We start from the raw sequence: 8,281 nt of genomic DNA on the forward strand, positions 1-8,281 counted from the left end.
ATATCTCTGGAAATACGAAGGAAATATAAGTTAGAAATGTAAGTTAGCTAGTGTTTTATGTCATATGTATAACTATTTTCTTGCTCCATGGTAAAAATCTATTTCCTAAATAATCGTGGGTGTATTTTATAGTAATATTCCAAGCACAAACTTAAAATGCAAACGTAGGCTTTAAGTGTAATGATGTTGTATTACGATAACAAAGCAAAGAAAATATGAAACGTAAAGACAATATAAAATGTAAAAAGAATAGAAAAACGTATAAAATCTAGAAATACTTAAAGGAAGGGACATTGCAATAAAAAGTCTGGAAAGGAACTCTCCTTAGCAGAGCATGTTTTGATGTATGTAGAGTTATAGAATTAGGTAGCAGAGAATCACTTCGTGGTTTGAAAATAACGAGAAGCAGCTTCTGATTTGTTTATTTGCTTTTTCAAGGAGATCGGAATGAACTAGGAAAAGGAATCAGAAAGAACAGTTGAGTAAAATTCTGCGGAAGATAGAAACTACATAATTGAAGAATAGCTGAATCCAGAGGGAATAGCATCATTCTCATGGTTAAGGATCACATAAAACTTGCATGGAATGATTAAGTCACCTAATGACAGGTTTCATATTATTTTCCAGGAAATAATGCTCTAGCACCTGAAAATTCATACAACACAAAGCTACTATAAATAGGAATTAGTGAAATAATTTTCCCATTTCTTTACCATTATGTAATTTGCATTCCATTTATCTTCAGTGTTAAAATAATCTACTCTGACTAATTATGAATTGGCTTGAAGAAGCTGGTGACTTGAAGAGAAAAAAGAAATGAGTACAGTCTGAAGGTTTTGTTTTGTTAGAATGGAGCTTTTCTGAATCCCTGTCACCTATATTTTTAGTGGTAGTAAAAACATTAAAAGTTCTCAGGGATCCCTTTTTTCAGATGTTATTGTGCACCAATATAACACAGCCATCATAGTAATTTCAGTTTAATAAATAGCTTGGGAGTTAAGCCATATGACAAGGGTACAATCTATAGTCCACCAATTTGATTTCATAAGCTGATAAACAGTTTTGCACTGACCTCTCCTCCTTTATTTTGAAAGTTTAGGGTTTTTTTTTCTGTTGCTCATTGTTTTATTTTATATTCAACACATCCAACTTCCTATACTTGATTTATTATTTTATTGACGTTCTCAAAGAAATTTTTCTCTAATAAATTCTGGAGCTCTTGACAAGCCACTGATTAATCAAACAGAGTCAGTAGAATACAGTGGTCATTTAAATCCCTGTTTTGCTTTGTTTTTTCATAAATCGGTGTAAAATGCTGATCTATGCACAATAGAAGGAAGTGTTTGGTTTTTATAGAGGTTTTAAATAACTAATGTCTAATTTTATATCTGAGGTAAGATTTTATATTTTACTGGCTACAACTTCTTGTAAAGCCAAGTATACATTTCTACTAATTCCAAAATTGTTATACATTTGAATGTTCACAATGGCCTTATAAAATTACTTATGGAAAAAAAAATCTAATGAATGGCATACTATTTACATTACAACTATTCCTTAGGTAATTTACATTTTCCAGTAAGCCTAGGTAATAATTCATGATGGCAGAAAGGATTATTTTAGAAGTCTATCTTTTCAGTTTATGTCTTGAATTAATATTTGCCAGTGGAGAGAACTAATTGAAACTGTTTGACCGTTTTGAGAGGGAATTAAAAGAGTTTACAAAATATTATTACAGATGCTGTTATATTTTCATCTGTACTCTGCTTATGATCAAATAAATTAAGTACTGGTATTTTGACAATTTATGTACTTTCAATTTTTGCTTCAATTTAAGTGTTTATAATATACCTTTTTCTGTAATTTTTAATCTGAGTCCTTATCTCTCCTTTTGCCATGAGGTCAACAAATGTTCTAATTTTGAAATGGCAGTCCTAATATTTACCTTTTTTCATAATCCCAGTGTCACAAGATAATTTAAAAAAAAATATGGATCTATATTTTTTCCTCGACATTTTCTCATTTCATCTCAAGCTGGAAGCTCTGCACTGACCTTTATTGCAGAGATCAAGGGTTATTTGAGGTGACTGGTTCTTCCTTTCTTTGTAGATGGTTTAGATGATTATGATCAGTCTCTAGGACAATAAACACTGAGCACAAATATGTGTTTAAGTCTGTGCTTGGCACAATTCTAAGTACATCACATAATTATTCCTTTTGTTTCTACTAATCTTATAAGACAGGTCAGTGCTAGCATTAACTCCTTTTGAAGATAAGATATTTGAGGATAAGTTGTGCAAAGCAAGCAGTGAAGCTGCTAAATGGCTGAGCTAGGGTTTGAACTCAAGCAATATTTCCAGTCCATTGGTCATAGTCACTATATTTTCTCTAATATACTAAGTTGTTTGTGGGAGTCCAAATGGACAGGGAGAGATGAAGGATGGGGTTGTTTACAAGATCCTAACTATATACCTGCTAGGTGTACCTAGGGTGACAAGACCCTTAATACAATGACTTCAAACTCAATAAAGATTTTAGTGTTCCCAGTTTATCAAAGAAGCAGCACATAGCCATGGTGGACTCACCTACAAGGCCTCTCAAGGATTGTAGACTTCCAAGGCAGGATAATAAAGGATAAAAAAGATTAAGGTTTAGTTGAGTATAAGAAACAAATAGTTTATAAAAGGAGAGGGAGGATTGGGCTTTATGAGAACAAATAAGACATGATTCTTATTATTTTCAGCCTTTCCAGCAGTGACAAATACCATTGTAGACTTATGAAGATTATTGTATTGACATAACATCCATATGAAGCTGTCAAACAGAAAACTGAAAATTCTCAACCACAGGGACTATGGTAGAAATGGCATTATGGTTTGGGGAGTCTTCTACACATACATGGAGTTTCCTCATAAAAATTCTTATACATATGTTTTTCAATGAGTGACAAAAGAAAGCTATAGTTTTGTTTCTACTATTATTGGTCTTAGAAAACTGTGTGAAATATGGAAAGGAGGGCTTACAAATTTGAATTAATTACAGACAATTTCCTATCTAGAAAAGTCAAGAGGATCATTTAAATATCAAAATCAATCAGCAAAGTTAGAAACTTGACTGACTATATACCTTCCTCTTGTTTTAGATAAAGGAAATTACATAATGCCCATAGGTACATTAAAATAAAATGTATATGAAGACACTCATCCAAATGTTAATCTGTGTTACCTTTAAGTTATGAGAGTGAGAATATGTGAGGAGAGGCTTCAGTTTACTTTTAAACCTCTATACTACTTGAACTTATAAGAATAAAATGTATGTTATTTTATTTTAAATTTTAAATGAAAATAGATTTGGGGTTAACTTGAAGTTAACTTTATGTAAAACACTGGTAACTTAGCTTTAAAATGTGTCATCCTAATTCTACCTTACCATTTCTGCTCCATTATTCCCACCTGTTAAATTGGAATATAGCAGAATGGGCCCCAAGAATCCATATTTTAACAGGGCTTCCCTGTTTTTTTATGCACACTAAATTAGAGAGCCACTACTTTAGAGGATAGTTTCAGTACAGATCTAGGAAAAAAATAAAATTGGAGTAAGAAAACAGGTAAATAAAAGATGCAACTATTGAGGCAGAAAGTAAAGTGCTATATGGAGAAATTTTGGAAGAAATGGGAAATAGATAAGGAATTGCAATTATGCTGGTAACTAAATTGCATTCAGGTGTATTTCATTAACTAAAAATGGGCCGTGGTGGTTCACCCCTGTAATCCCAGCACTTTGGGAGGCCAAGGCGGGGCGGATTTCTTGAGCCCAGGAGCTCGAGACTAGCCTGGGCAACATGGTGAAACCCCATCTTTACAAAAAGTACAAAAATTAGCGGGACGTGGTGGCATGTGCCTGTAGTCCCAGCTACTTGGGAGGCTGAAGTAGGAGAATCACTTGGGCCCATATAGTTGAGGCTGTAGTGAGCAGTGATCATGCCAATGAACTCCAGTCTGGGTGACAGAGTAAGACCCTGCCTCAAAAATAAATAAATAAATAAAATCAAGATTTATTAGAAAAATCTTACTTTTTAACTTCTAGATACAAAGCGCATTTTTAGCTTTGATTTTGCATAATTGGTAGAAGGAGCCTGAATAAGTCAAAGGAATAGTAGTTTGAGTTACACTGCAATGTAAATATCAGAATTTTTTTTTGCCTATATTTCATTTCTCCAATAGACATATTTTTTACATTGTCCACCCTAGCTATAACATCTTTAAACCTTTTCCTGCAAGTGGCAATAAATATTTTTTATCCCTGTTAATTTACCAGAATCAGATATTTTTGCTCTTTGCAATATATGGAGAAATTCACTACTTTTAGTAAATCAGAACTCTGCTGATTCTCACTGGACAGCTGGCATTCGTGTTTATAGCCTTAAAGAGAATGTGCTAACATCAGCATTTGATTAATAACTCCATGTGTATTGTAGTTCCTTCAACAAAAATTGTTCAGAGATTTGGAGAGCTAGTGATAAATAATTAATGAATACAGAAGCAATATTCTCACTTTATTGCCAGACTTAGAAGAAACACACAGTACAAGCTGTAAGACAGGCTTTCCTTTCTCTTTTGTCTTTCCTTTGACTAGTCATTTAGTTGATTGCAGACTCTGTCACTCAGAAGACCTCCAGGCTTATAACATACCTTCATTTTATCTTGTCTTTAATTCATTTTGTCAAATGAACATCATGAATATTGAAAACTTCTGTCTTTCAAATGCCACTGAGACATGGCTTCTGGATGCAATAACTTAACTGGGATGTGGCGATTATGAGCACATCTACTTTTTATATTCTACTTTAAGAAATGTCTTGGTTTTGTAATTTTTTATATAATTAAAAGAAATCAAAAATTTAAAAATTATAGCAAAATGGAAAAATTATGTGTAAATTCTATAAAAATCTTAGAAACATATATGAACATAACCAGCAATGCAACAGTCCCACAGATGTTAGTGTTCATTCCTAAAGATTGACTCAAGTTTGGTATGCTTATACAGATAGAGTAACTGAAATGTAATATGAACATTTGTGAACACAGTGATACAAGCACTAATAAAGATAATTTTTTATAAGATGAGATCTTTCAAGGTACTCTGTATACTGTACTAACAAGTTAAAGAAATGGAACCCACAAAAAGAGTTCTTCCATGAGGTGTAAGGAATTATTCATTTAAAAAGAACTTTTTATTTTAATATTTTTATAACTTGTCCTATTGTAAAATTTGAATTAAACAAATTTCCTAAGAATGACAGCCACTGAGACAATAAAAAGTATCAATCAGGAAAATAAAACATATCTATCTTTATGCCAGGCACAGTACATTACAAATATTACCTCACTTAATCCTCCCAATAACCTGCATAATACATATCATGTCTATCTTATAGAATAAGGTAATTAGGCTAGAAGATAACATACTTTTCTTCAGTTCTCATGGCTCGTGAGTATCATACCAGGATTCATACGTAGACTTGTCCTCCAAAGTTCATGTTCATTCCAGTGTACTGTCTTGTAGAATACCTCATTTCACCTTGTATAATGTTAATTCTGAATACTTGATTACATAAGACTGCTTCTTGGCATCAAATAATCTAAATCATACTATCATTCTCTGGTGTACAGGAATGAGATAAAAATGCTGTGCATATTATGGTTCCAGTGTCATAGTTTGGAATATAATTTCTGACCATTTTCTTAGTTAGCTTAGTAGCTTTAATTCTCCCCTATTTTCTTTTTAAAATTATTTATTTTAATTGACAAAAATTGGATACCAGGTATTTGTCATGTACAACATGTTTCGAAATATGTATACATTGTGAAATGGCTAACTTGAGCTAATTAACATCTGCATTATTTCACATTCTAATCTTTTTTTGTGATGAGATTCTCAAAATCTTAAAATTTTCAAGAATACAACACATTATTATTAACTAAAGTCACCATGTTATACAATGGCTCTTTCAAACTTATTCCTTCCCTTCAACTGAAATTTTGGCTTTTTTTTTTTTTTTTTTTTTGAGATGGAGTCTCGCACTGTCACTCTGTAACTCAGGCTGGAGTGCAATGGTGTGATCTCGGCTCACTGCAACCTCCACCTCCCAGGTTCAAGGTTCAAGTGATTCTCCTGCCTCAGCCTCTCAAGTAGCTGTGATTACAGGCACATGCCATCATGCCCGGATAATTTCTGTATTTTTGTAGAGATGGGGTTTCATCATGTTGGCCAGGCTGGTCTCGAACTCCTGACCTCAGGTGATCCGCCAGCCTCGGCCTCCCAAAGTGCTGGGATTACAGGCATGAGACACCGCGCCCGGCCCCCTATTTTCTAATAGTCTATCTTCATCATCCTCATCATGATCTATATTTATCTATCTATTCATCTATCTGCTGAGTATTTGTGTACTTTACTGTCTTCCTAATCATTATTGAATATTTAATGAAAGTGAAGATCATCACATTCATTCTTGTTTCTTCAATTACTTGCACAGTGGCGTTAAAATTTGTTCAGTAGAAAGGAATATAATCTTTTTCTTATGATGGGATTACATTGAAAGGCCAACGGATGCCCAAGACTGTTGTAAATCAGTGAGGTAGCTAGGGAACCAAAGATTAAAAGAAATTTGCTTGAAGTTCAATTTTCAATTTGATGATATTTTCTACTTATTAAAAGTGAATACACCTGGAGAAAAAGGGATACCTGACAGAGAAAGCAATCATTATTGTTATGATTTTTAATTCTGGTGAGAGTCATCCTTTTTACAATAGTTCCTGCTAATATGACTAATTCCCCACAATACAGAAATTTTGCTTTAATAGATCATGCTGATAACACACTATATTTGTGTTATACCTCTTCAAACAGCATCATTCCCCTTTTTTTACTTTAGTTTTCCTTATGAGTGAAAAGTGTGTTGATATGTAAGGAACAGAAGCCAGGCGTAAGAAATCCAAGTTCTAGTTCTGGCTATTCTAAATATTAGATCTAAAATTGGGAGTGTTTCCTTGAACCTCAATTATCTAATGCAGGGATTTTAATACATGACTTGTCTATACAACATTTTATTTAATTTACTGAAAATCAATAATATGTCAATAACAGAGAAACATATGCTACAGTTTTTAGTTATTTAATAATCATGAAAAGGATCATGTAATAGGCTTTACTGTGATTTCATGTTTGATTAAGCTGAGCCCAAAAAAACCTCACCAATTTATGTAGACTAATGCAAGTAGCAGAAATCGTACTCAAATACAAGCTTCCTCTCAAAGTCCACGTTCTTGTTTTATAAGTAACTTGATTTTTGTTTTGTTTTAAAACTTTTGCTTACACAATTGAAAAAAATCATAATTTCCCAAATCAAAATGAAGCTCATTTTCTTTGAAAAATCTACAGGTTCCCCATAGACATTTTTGCTTGCACATTGAATTTATCTGTTGAATCTGATGGGATTGCATGAAAGATCATTCATAATATACTAGAATCTCACGAACGGAGAAGACAACGTAATCCGACCTTAATCTGATGATATACTACCTTTCTCAAAATAGCGCAGAATTGACTAAATTGTGAACATTTCTAGGCTTAAAAAATTATTTTGTCTCTGAAGACTATTTGTTTTGTGAATGTTTTGTTATTAAAAACAAAGTTATTTGTTATTGTATTGAAAATTTTCCCCATTTTTGAATGTTTGTTTTATAAAGTAATATATAATATGCTTATACTTTATTGCACATAAAAGCTTTAAATATTCAAAGACAAGTGTTTCAAAATACTTAAGAATTTTATGAATCTTATCTTTTATCTAATATTTATTCAGTGGGCTTTCATTTGATATAAATTGGGGTTCTTCGCCACCTTAGTAACTCTTTTCTGTGTTTCTCTTACTGAATGTAAGTTTAGGTTTTGCCCACCAGAGAGAGAGCAGTTCTGTCATTTGCCATGTTCTTAAATTATTTTTGTTTTCTGGGTAATGAAATCTAGGAATGCCTTCTTGAATTTGTAGCAATGATTCTATACTACTGTCTCTTATTAAGCTCACAAACAACTATAAATTCTGGTTCTTTGTTTTCCATGGAGTCAAGCTGTATTTCCTTATATTGTACTTTTCAGTTTATTTTTGGACTTAATTTCAAGACTTCCATCTTTATCCATCTTAAAATTCTTCTTAAGTTTACTCTAACTTCAAACTTGATATGATCATTTTATATTATCCCATTCAAATTGTTTGCTATTC

The sequence above is a fragment of the Nomascus leucogenys genome, chromosome 10 (assembly GCF_006542625.1).
Source record: "Nomascus leucogenys isolate Asia chromosome 10, Asia_NLE_v1, whole genome shotgun sequence".
Taxonomy (NCBI): Eukaryota; Metazoa; Chordata; class Mammalia; order Primates; family Hylobatidae; genus Nomascus; species Nomascus leucogenys.